Here is an 11,121-nt window from a genome sequence, read left to right as displayed (position 1 = left end):
GCAATACTTATTTTCATTTCAAGAGTGTTACAAGTTACGTCAGTATTACAAAGTTATATACAAAAATAAACTATACCAATTCAATTTGCCTAATATGTAACTATTTTCAGCAATGAGACAATATATATATTTTTGGTGGGTATAGATCTGGTTGAGCTGTAGGTCATTTTGAAAGTATACGCTCTCAAGTCTAAAAAGTGTGGGCACCCCTCTGTTGTAAGATCAATTGTTCAATTGTTCTCTTGCCACGTACGGGTCGACCCCGGCAGTACGGCGAGGTATACAATCCAGGCTTTATTCTCCTGGCCTCGGTCTCTCCCTCTCTCTCTCTCTCTCTACTCTGATCAGATCACGCCGAGGGGAACGTTGGGGGGTTTCTGGTGTCACGAAGCGGCGAGGCAGTAAAGTCCACACGTCGGTCTGAAGGGGGCTCTGTGTCACAGCAGTGAGTTCTGCTCCGGCTCAGTTGGAAAGCATATAAAACCAACCAGGGGCTAAGGTTTCCCTCTCTGAGTTATGACCTCCCTGGCAGTATTAGGGAAACATGGACGCCCAATATGTACACCAGCATAAGTTAATTTCCTTGTGTTAGCACTCTGTGTGTGTGTGTGCTTTGGGGGGGGGGGGGGGGTGTTCGTGTGCGTTTCGTCTTGCAAATGTATTTTTTCTGGGTTTCGAGCTATTTGACATCATAGGGCATTAAGCGCCGTCCTATAACCCAAGCGACATTTTTGCAGTAAATATAGCAGATCTACAAAGATCTGCTATTTTCTGTGCATGGATATATTTAACTCGAATAACCAACGCATGAGCCGATTTTAGATGGCGTCGTATAGGGCCGTGTTCCAATTTTTTTTTACTGTTGTGTTTTAAGCATTATGTTCTACTTTAGCTATTGAAAAATAGCAGATCTACAAGCTACGAGCTTGTAGGTCTGCTATTTTTGAAAAATATTGGCTTCTGCGGGGTCCCTGGAACAACATATTTTCAGATGGGGGTCTGCGGCCAAATACAGATAATTCTGTGGGTCCTTGACATGAAAAAGGTTGAGCACCGCTGACATAGAAACATGGGTTTTTCTGAAAAATGTTAGTATTTAGAAGCATTTTTTTTTAATCGACTTCAGTCCAAAATGAGATAACTGACAGTGGAAAAAGTACTTATTTTTATTTTCTTATCAAATGTAGCTCAATATAAATGACAACAGTCACATACCTGACTAAATATTCTGGGGTGGTTTGTTTATTTCTAGACTCTGCACTCAATCCCAAGTAGATTATTTAGTCTTGAAAAGAGCGGTATAAATTTGGTCGCTCGTGCAGGAGATGGAATCTCGGGAATAGGGCATAAAAGCTACAAAAGCTGCATAAAAGCGGCTTTAACAATACATACCAAAAGGAAAGTAAAATTCTAACGTCAACATCCGATCACGTTTAATAATCCTGTGTTAAACAAAATAACACGTGTCTTTTAAGTAGGCCTTGAACCAAACACCGATCCCGTGGCCACCATTACATGGTGACATCCGGCCATCAATCATCAATCTCCAACATGTACACCGCTCTCTCTCTCTCCATGTATGTTTAAATGCCACGCTCTCACTTTCCCCAACATTCAAATAAAACTCCCTCCCCACCAGTTTATGTCCCCCGTCCAGCCTATCCCGTTTCACTCCCCAACGCCCGTTTCAAAACGCCGTTTCATCTGGACTTTAAACCCTTTAGACCGGAGGAAAAATGTCTTATATAAATCCCCAAAAAAGTTTTCTGGAAAAACCTGTTTCTATGTCTAGTGGTATACTCAACCTTTTTCATGTCAAGGTTAGGACCCCCAGAATTATCTGTATTTGACCCCCATCTGAAAATATGTTGTTCCAGGGACCCCCACAGAAGCAAAGATTAGAGTTAAAAACGTTCACTCTGAAAGAATATAAAAATAGCAGATCTACAAGTTCATAGCACATATGTACTGTAATTGGCCGCCGACCCCCATCTGAAAATATGTTGTTCCAGGGTCCCCCCCAGAAGCAAAGATTCGAGTTAAAAACGTTTGCTCTGAAAGAATTATATATTCAAAGATTTGCACCACATTTCACGATTTTTCAAAAATAGCAGACCTACAAGCTCATAGCGCGGCACTCGGTGCCGCGCTATGAGCTTGTAGATCTGCTATTTTTCAATAGCTAAAGTATAATTATATTTAAAACATCCAAAAGGGGTTCCCGCCCAGAATGGGTTAACAGGGTCTCCCCGAAGGTCGCTTTCATCTCAGTATTATAGGTGGACCGCACGGAGCGGAACGTGATCGCAATCTTTTTTATTTATTTTTATTTTTTGTTATAGGCTATACAATTCGATATGGCCGCCACGTTCTTCTGATAAAGAAACAGTTGGGGGGGTGGAGGGGGGGGGGGGTGAGGGCGCCCGGGGGTCGCCCGGGGGTAAGAGAGAGAGAGAGAGAGAGAGAGAGAGAGACATTGCAGGATACTGCCCCCACACTCCGCCCGATAAAAATATAAACCTGGAGTCCTTATTTTGGACAGGGTTTCAAGAATGGCCGCTCGGGGTAAAAGCAGTGGTATATAAAAGGGCCTGCCTGTGGTTTTTGTGGCAGCAAATTTCTATTTTAGTTTATGGTCATACATATATAGTCTTTGGAATGAAACCTCGTTTAGTTTTAGTCATATTCTATAGTCACCCATGGAATGTTTTAGTCTAGTTAGTCTAGTTTTAGTCGACTAAATCTACAGTTAATTTAGTCGACTGAAATGTATTTCGCGCCACCCACGTAAACCTTATCCCTAAACTTATTTTGCTTTTTTTTATCATTAAAAAAAACAACTTTAAAAATAGTTAAAATACCCGATATACAAGCTCACAACATGTAGATCTAGTTGAACTATTTAAAAAATATTTTCAAAATAGTAAAAATAAATGTTTAGGGATATAAGATGGAGCCCACAGACTAGTAGATTATAATTGTTTATAATCTATAAATATAATTGAAATGATATGAAGATATAGGTTGAAAAGTGGTGAAGTGGTCCTTTAAGTTGGTCTTATAAGGCCACGCAGGGAGGAAGTGCAGACAGACCGAGGTATCCCACAGGGTCCCGTCCTCGACCCCCCCCCCACCGCTCCCCCCTCCTCCTCCCCTGCATGTCAAACACATGTAACATGCTAGTGTTTTTCTTTCTTAATTAACCGGCGTGGTTTCAATGGTCCCAGAGTGGCCCGCTGGTGACTGCACTAATAGAAATGAAGGCCTTTTAATGGACCAGGGCCAGACTATTATTATTTCGCCCTTCAAACTGCCCCCAAAAACACCCCCAGACCCACCCACACACCCCCCAGCCCCCCCCCCCCCTCTCTCTCTCCCTCTGCCCCGGAACACACACACACACACACACACACACACACACACACGGACCAACCTCTCTCTCTCTCTCTCTCTTTTGACAACAGCCATAAAAGCCAGTGAAGCACAGGAATATGTTTGCCATATGGCCTTTGATTGTTAGGAGGAGAAATAGAAGGAGAAAGAGAGAAAGCGTAAAGGGGACCGGGGTGGAGGCAGGGGGTACCCCCCCACCCCCCCCACCCCAAATATATCCCCCTGACGCTGAGGGAGGAGGGGGGGGCATGGCGAGGTCTAGCAGTGGTGGCGGTGTGAACACTGTCCAGACTCTGTGTGTGTGTGACTCTGTGTGTGTGTGACTCTGTGTGTGTGTGCGCGTGCGTGCGTGTGTGCGCGCGCACGTGCGTGCGTGTGTGTGTGTGTGTGCACGTGCGGTGGAGGAAGTAAAAGTGTCAATATACCACAATGTAGAAATACAATGTAGTTACAAGCGGTGCATTGAGTTAAAGGCTTGAACTAAAATATTGGCATGAAGTACTTTACTTTACTTTATGCAGAATAAGTGCTATTTTATGTAAGTGTTCAAAATGCATTAAAAATATATTTTGAAAACATAGCCGAGGTCTACAGGTTAGTGGGTTAGGAAAGTGGTTAACCCATTTTATGATGATTATGAGATCAGATTCTAAAAATGTCTTCTAGATCCTGACAGTTTTCTGTAAAATCTATGTTTCTATATGTCAGTCGTTCTTTTATTTTTCAAAAATAGCAGACCTACAAGCTCATAGCGCGCCACTCTATGCGCGCTATGAGCTTGTAGATCTGCTATTTTTCAATAGCTAAAGCATAACATAATGCTTACACCAAAAGGGGTTCCCTTAATTAATGCATGTATGTTTTGTAATTCAAATCTCCAAAGTAAGTGGCAAATAAAGATTTTTTTAAATGCTTATAGTAAAGAGTATAATGTCTGCCTCTGAGATGTACTTTAGTAGAAGTAAAAGTACTGCATGGTAATTGAAAATAATCAAGTAAAGTAATAATAATGTATCATGAGCACTTAGAATACTTAGTTACTTTCCACAGCTGGTGAGTTTTGGTGCGTGTGGTTTTGTGCCTGCGTGTGTGTGTGTGCATGTGTGCATGTGTGTGTGTGTGTGTGTGTGTGTGTGCGTGGTATGCGTGTGCATGTGTGTGATTTAAAGCAGTGACCTGCAGCTGAAACAGTGTTCCTCGCGGTGAGGGGAGGGAGTTTTATGTGACCTCTGAGAGACACGCCCACAGGGGGCTGCGTGCACACACACACACACGCACACACACACACACACACACACACACACCCCAACGGCCGACCATACATGGTCCATTACAATAGCAGCACACGCACACGCACACACACACACAGTGCGTGTCTGCATTGCGCCAATCAACATGTCTCTTTGACTGACGACGTACCATTATGCATTTTCTTCCAAGTGAAATTAAATGTGTGAAATTGATCTCCTCTCAATGTTAAGTGTTTCCCGGCTGTTTTGTTCCACATGTACGCATAAACTGTATATTCTCTCCCCACTTGCAGTGCAGCATAGGCCAATAATACACAGGAGAACGGCAGTATAGAGGCCAGTGGTCCCCAAACCTTTTTCATGTCAAGGACCCCCAAATTGACACTAATGATCGTGCAGACCCTCATTTGAAGAGATATTCCAGGGACCCCCATAAAAGATAAATTTTCTACGGCTCTAGCAGTGATTCTCAACCAGGAAGGACCCCCAGTTTGACATGCATTAGGCTATGGACCCCCATTGTAATGGCATTTATATCACTGGGACCCCCAATTTATATTGTAAAATCAATGTCTATTTAACTCTGAGAGTGTACAAATGGAACCAAATGGACCCTTTTGCAGCAGTAGCTGTGTGGGGTGAGTTTAGTGAACGATAAGGGGACTTTGCAGGACAACATCAGTAGCTGTGTGGGGTGAGTTTAGTGAACGATAAGGGGACGTTGAGCAGGACAACAGCAGTAGCTGTGTGGGGTGAGTTTAGTGAATGATAAGGGGACATCGCAGGACAACAGCAGTAGCTGTGTGGGGTGAGTTTAGTGAACGATAAGGGGACGTCGCAGGCTGGAACCTGCAGGCTATAGGGCTTATCCCACAAAATACAGAGGTTGTGTTATATGATTAAGAAGTGCTAAAAAAAACACAGGACTCCCCATCATCTCTCTGTGTCCACGCAGCCTCGTCTCCTTCGTCCTCTGCTGAATTCCACAGGACAGTAACGTATACGGCTGCTATAGCCAGCACGACAAACCAGACGTACGCACACACTGATTATTCCCAGACATGTCATCCATTAGGCTGGCTGGTGCCCCGTGCCATGCTATATATCTGTATATCTGTTACCAGACGTATTATGCATTAGGGGCTGGCTGCACCGTGCCACGGCGCTATCAGCCGCCAGCACAGCCATCTCCTCCTGATAGAGAGCATGTTGTATCATGGCACACAGTCTCCACAGAGCGGGAGATTACTGGCCGCGTCCGTCTTTGTTCCGCTAATCAGTCTGTCTCTGTGTACGCCATCCATGTAGATGAATGGTGATTGACTTTCCCTGTGGTGTTGCCAGATTTTTTGCAGGAAAAGAAGCGAACAAAGCCCATTACGAGCACTTTAAACCTATATGCGCATTAGGATATTTACTGGAAAAAAGCTGATCTCATCCAAGCTCACAATGCGTTGCGAAGGGACGCGTTTTGACGTTGTAGATCTGCTATTGTAAAAGGAATCTGTAATATTTTTTCCCACATTTTAACAACACAAATCTGGTACGGGGGGTCCCTGGCATAAAACATTTACAGATGGGGGTTCCGCTGACCAATACATAAACAATTTGGGGTTCCTTCACATAAAAATGTAACCACTGGTTTAAACAACATTAGGAAAAACGAGCCCCAAATATGCAACTATACAGCCCTGAAAAATGCAACCCGCAACTACCAATATTTACCATGGACTTCACAGAAAAGAACAAGCCCAATGATGCTTATAGTAAACAGACATGGCAACACCCATGGTGATAGACTTTCTGTTCTGTCCCCCCCCCCCCCCCCCACCCCCCCTCTTTTCAGGGGCATCCAAACAGCAGAGGGAAGTAGCTCTGCGGCTAATTAGGCTTTCTACTAATCACACTCTCATTAGCCTTTAAGGTCTCTAAAGTGTCTCTTTCGTTCTCTGCTTTTTTCTTTTTCCGGAGACCAGAAGAATGGCTCTGTCGTTTTCTCTTATCGGCAAACAACCCCCCCCCTCCACACACACACACACACACACACACACACACACACACACACACACACACACACACACACACACACACACACACACACACACACACACACACACACACACACACACACACACACACACACACACACACACACACACACACACACACACACACACACACACACACACACACACACACACACACACACACACACACACACACACACACACACACACACACACACACACCACTTTTTCCCTTTTCTTATTAGCTCGACTCACGTCCTCAAAACGAGGAGACTGATGTCATAATTAGGAGGGCTGTTTATATAAACCTATCTTTAACCACACTGTAAATAAATCAAATGGATATTCATCATCCCAGGGCGTCCTTTAACAGAAGGTCTAGGACAGGCTTTGTTTTCAGGAGGCTCTGAGTGGATTCACATTAATGAACCACTATAAACAGCAAAGACAAAGACACTGAGTCACACACACTGTGTTGTTCAGACAGAGGCTGTAGTACAGTCAGTGTGTACGCTTAGATCCACTTAAACATCATGGGTTCTGGGCTGGCTTTAATTTAGTTATATGCACAATCGCTAAAATAGAAAGGGAAACTGTGTGTGCACGTGTGTGTTAAGAGGCCAGATGTCCCTCCCTATACAAGTATTGTAGAAGTTGAGAAAGAGACGTTGGAAGGACAATTTCCTCACAAGTGTCAAATCGAGTTGGCAAAGTGGGTTTAATGTAATTTAATGCAATCAGATATGACATTGTCGTGTGGATGTATGGGCTGTCAGAAAGTATAATGTTTTGCTACTCAGGCGTTCCCGCATAACTTTTAGGTATATATTTCTTGCCTATTTGCACATATTGCCCACTACTGCACTTTTGCTGACTTTGCTACACTATTGAATGTCATTAATTATCTGTCTCTATAGTGCGCTGTTCTTAGATCTTAGTCTTGTATTGAATGCTGTTTGTTGCGTGTATTTTTGAGTGGTGCAACCACTCCTACAACCAGCAATGTCCGTGTACCTGTGTGTAGTCATGAGCACGAGTGGTGTGCGCATGCGTGAAATTGGAACGACACGAGTATGTGACTTATTAATACCAGTAGGGGGCACCAGAAACAGAGAGAGGGGTATGCTGAGAGAGAGAGAGAGAGAGAGAGAGAGAGAGAGAGAGAACCAATTTCCTGCAAGGGACAATAAAGATAACCTTGAACCTTGATGATGTCACGCGAATACCCTCTATTAAAGAAAAGCATCAGGTTATAGTATAGCTGACTTAAAGGGTAACACTGCATTGTGAGCTTGTAGATCTAACCACATTCTGTGAGCGACACCAGCTGACACAACTGAGTACATAACGCAGGCTTCGGGTCCACTTATAGTGGATCTCTTGTCTTCCTTTTAGTCTAAGGCCAGAATTTATATAGGGCTGCAACCATTAATGCATGTAACAAAAGTTGTCAAATAATTGTAGTGGAGTAAAAGTTTGTCTCTGAGAGTGGAGTAGAAGTAAAGCGTTATTCATAGTCTGAATCTGAACTACAACATGACGTCACTGAGCCACGGTAGCAAACCATCGCCACCGCCCTTCTCTCTGTTTTTACCTCACCACCGGAGCGGTGGTCACCTCACCATCGAAAATCCAGACTATGAATGAGCCTTAAAAGTATTGCAAAATGGAAGTACTCAAGTAAAAAACCCATCAAAACTGAATGAAGTAAATGTACTTAGTTACTTCTCACCATCGACAGGACACGCGTGGCGCTGGAACGCCCGCTGAGAGCCATTGTTCAACGAGCGAGTTGTAATTAACCCATTCTGACCTGAGATCAGATTCATACGAGGTTTCCACTGGACACACAATGGTCTGATTAAACCCATTCTGACCCGAGATCAGATTCTAAAAATTTCAGTCGTTCTTCGATTTTTCAAAAAATAGCAGACCTACAAGCTCGTAGCGCGCCACTCGGTGGCGCGCTAAAGCATAACATGATGCCAACACCAAAACGGGTTCCCGTACATAATGGGTTAATAAAGTCATTAGGCTACAACAAAGGCAGCAGACAGACAGCAGGCACTGCCGTCGTTTGTCAAAATGAATGAGATATATAGTTATAGGAAGTAAATACAAGCTTTTAACACACACACGCTCTCATCCCGAGCAACTTATTCATTGCCAGCAATTAGACACGGATATAATAGCAGATGTACAGTGTTAATTTTGTTGACTAAAAAAAAGACGAAGGTTTTTGATATTTACTCGACTAAGACTAATAGACTAATACTAAACAAATTCAGTAATTTACTAGACTAAATTGGACAAAAGACTAAATTATGTGTTATTCAAAAGACTAAATCTAAATCTGTAACACTGCCAGACATGTAGCGATTTGATGCATCACAGCAATTAAACAGGCATTTTAAGAAAATACTAAACCATTGTCTTATAAACCTGGAGGAATAATTATCATTCTGATTATTTAACTAAACCATGTAATATTACTTTGGTGAATCCACTAAACCTTGTTTTTTATGCTGTATTTTATATTTTGTGATATATTGTAAACTCGTGTATAGCTGTACAGCTCATATAAACAATAAGCAATTACGTTAATCACGTATACATATAATGCAGTAATGCGGTAATCAGCAGTAGAAATCACAGGGGAGACCGCAGGGTTTGAATCCTGGTGGGTATAAAGGACATCAATCCTAACAAATTGCAGACTTAATGTAACTCTGAGAGAAATGCAAATGGATAATTAATCTTATCCCGACTGACTGCTACAGTAATTGCAGGAACAGAACGATTTACCTATAAAGCGAATAGAAAAGGAGAACTTCGCCCCATTCTCCATCTACCATATGGTCGCTGTAATTAGCCTCTTCGCTAAGCCCCACCCACTCTCCGCTCTGCGACGGCAAGCTGTCCTTCTCACCCAATGAGGTGCATGCTGTTAAATGGCGGGATTTCTCCATGGACATAATTGATCATTTCATCAGCAAACAGCTTCAAAATGGCTTCTAAACATATAGTCAATCAAGCAAGACTGCAGTAGGCTATGCACTGGCATGCAAATCTTTGAATATATTTTCTTTCAGAGCGAACGTTTTTAACTAAAATCTTTGCTTCTGGGAGGGGGGTCCCTGGAACTACATATTTTCAGATGGGGGTCGGCGGTCAATTATACAGATAATTCTGGGGGTCCTTGACGTTGGAAAAAGGTTGAGAACCACTGACATAGAAACAGAGGTTTTTCAGAAAACTGTCAGGATTTAGAAGGCTGTTCTTTTTAAAGAATCGACCTCATGGTCTCAAAGCGAACGGACCTCCATTGGTTCCATTTGTTCTCTCAGAGTCATAGACCGGATCGTTAAGAAAACCCCGTTAAGCCCAAGGCATCGAACCGTTACAGAGAGGATCGTTAAGGAACCGGAGTCGTTAAAATCCCCAAAGATCCTGACCCAATAGAGTATAGACACTATACTATTACGGGTGGTTAAAACTCCTTGCAGAAGATTAGAAGTAATCGCTATAACGAGCAACGCCCGTGCGCACATGGGGGGGGTCTATATCCTCAACTGGCCTCCTATTAACTGTCCTACACTAAGATAAATGAGTTAACAATATTGATTCGCAGCTTATTAACACACAATCAACAGTTGAATCAGCCTAATATATGTGTGGGCCTTCTGTCTGACACCCCGGCATTCCACTTCCACACCACACCACTGCCAGCCCCACGTACGCCTAACTGAGGGAAAAATAATATGTATAAAATGCTAATTAGATACATTAACAGATGCAGCGGGCTTTGCAGCATGGCAGTAATTACAGTCAAAGCATGAGGGGGGAAATATGATTAACGCTCACGTTTATATGGAAACGACTCGGAATATTTTGCCACCGATGTTGAGTTCATTAACCCATTCTGAACGGGAACCCATTTTGGTGTTAGCATCATGTTGTGCTTTAGCTATTGAAAAATAGCAGATCTACAAGCTCATAGCGCGCCACCGAGTGGCGCGCTACGAGCTTGTAGGTCTGCTATTTTTGAAAAATCGAAGAACGACTGACATTTTTAGAATCTGATCTCAGGTCAGAATGGGTTAATCAGAACCAGTGTGTGTCCAGTGGAAACCTCGTATGAATCTGATCTCAGATCAGAATGGGTTAAAAATAAAACATGTAATCCGTGGGGGAATCTCAACGGTGGGACGCACGCACACACACACACACACACACACACACACACACACACACACACACACGCACACACACAGTGACTCGTGGGCATAAAGGGAGTTGAGTTGAGTTGGTACACATAATGTCATTGTGAACGTTTAACAGAGCACTTTGTAATGACAGCTTTCTGGAGACGTTAAGTAAATGAGACACTTGATTAATACGACCGTGTTCGACGCAACAGAGGTCTCCTTTGTGTGTTTGCGTGTGCGTGT

Source organism: Protomyctophum bolini, assembly GCF_963924005.1.
Source record: "Protomyctophum bolini genome assembly, chromosome: 18".
Lineage (NCBI taxonomy): Eukaryota > Metazoa > Chordata > Actinopteri > Myctophiformes > Myctophidae > Protomyctophum > Protomyctophum bolini.
Note: the sequence above shows the minus strand (reverse complement) of the source record.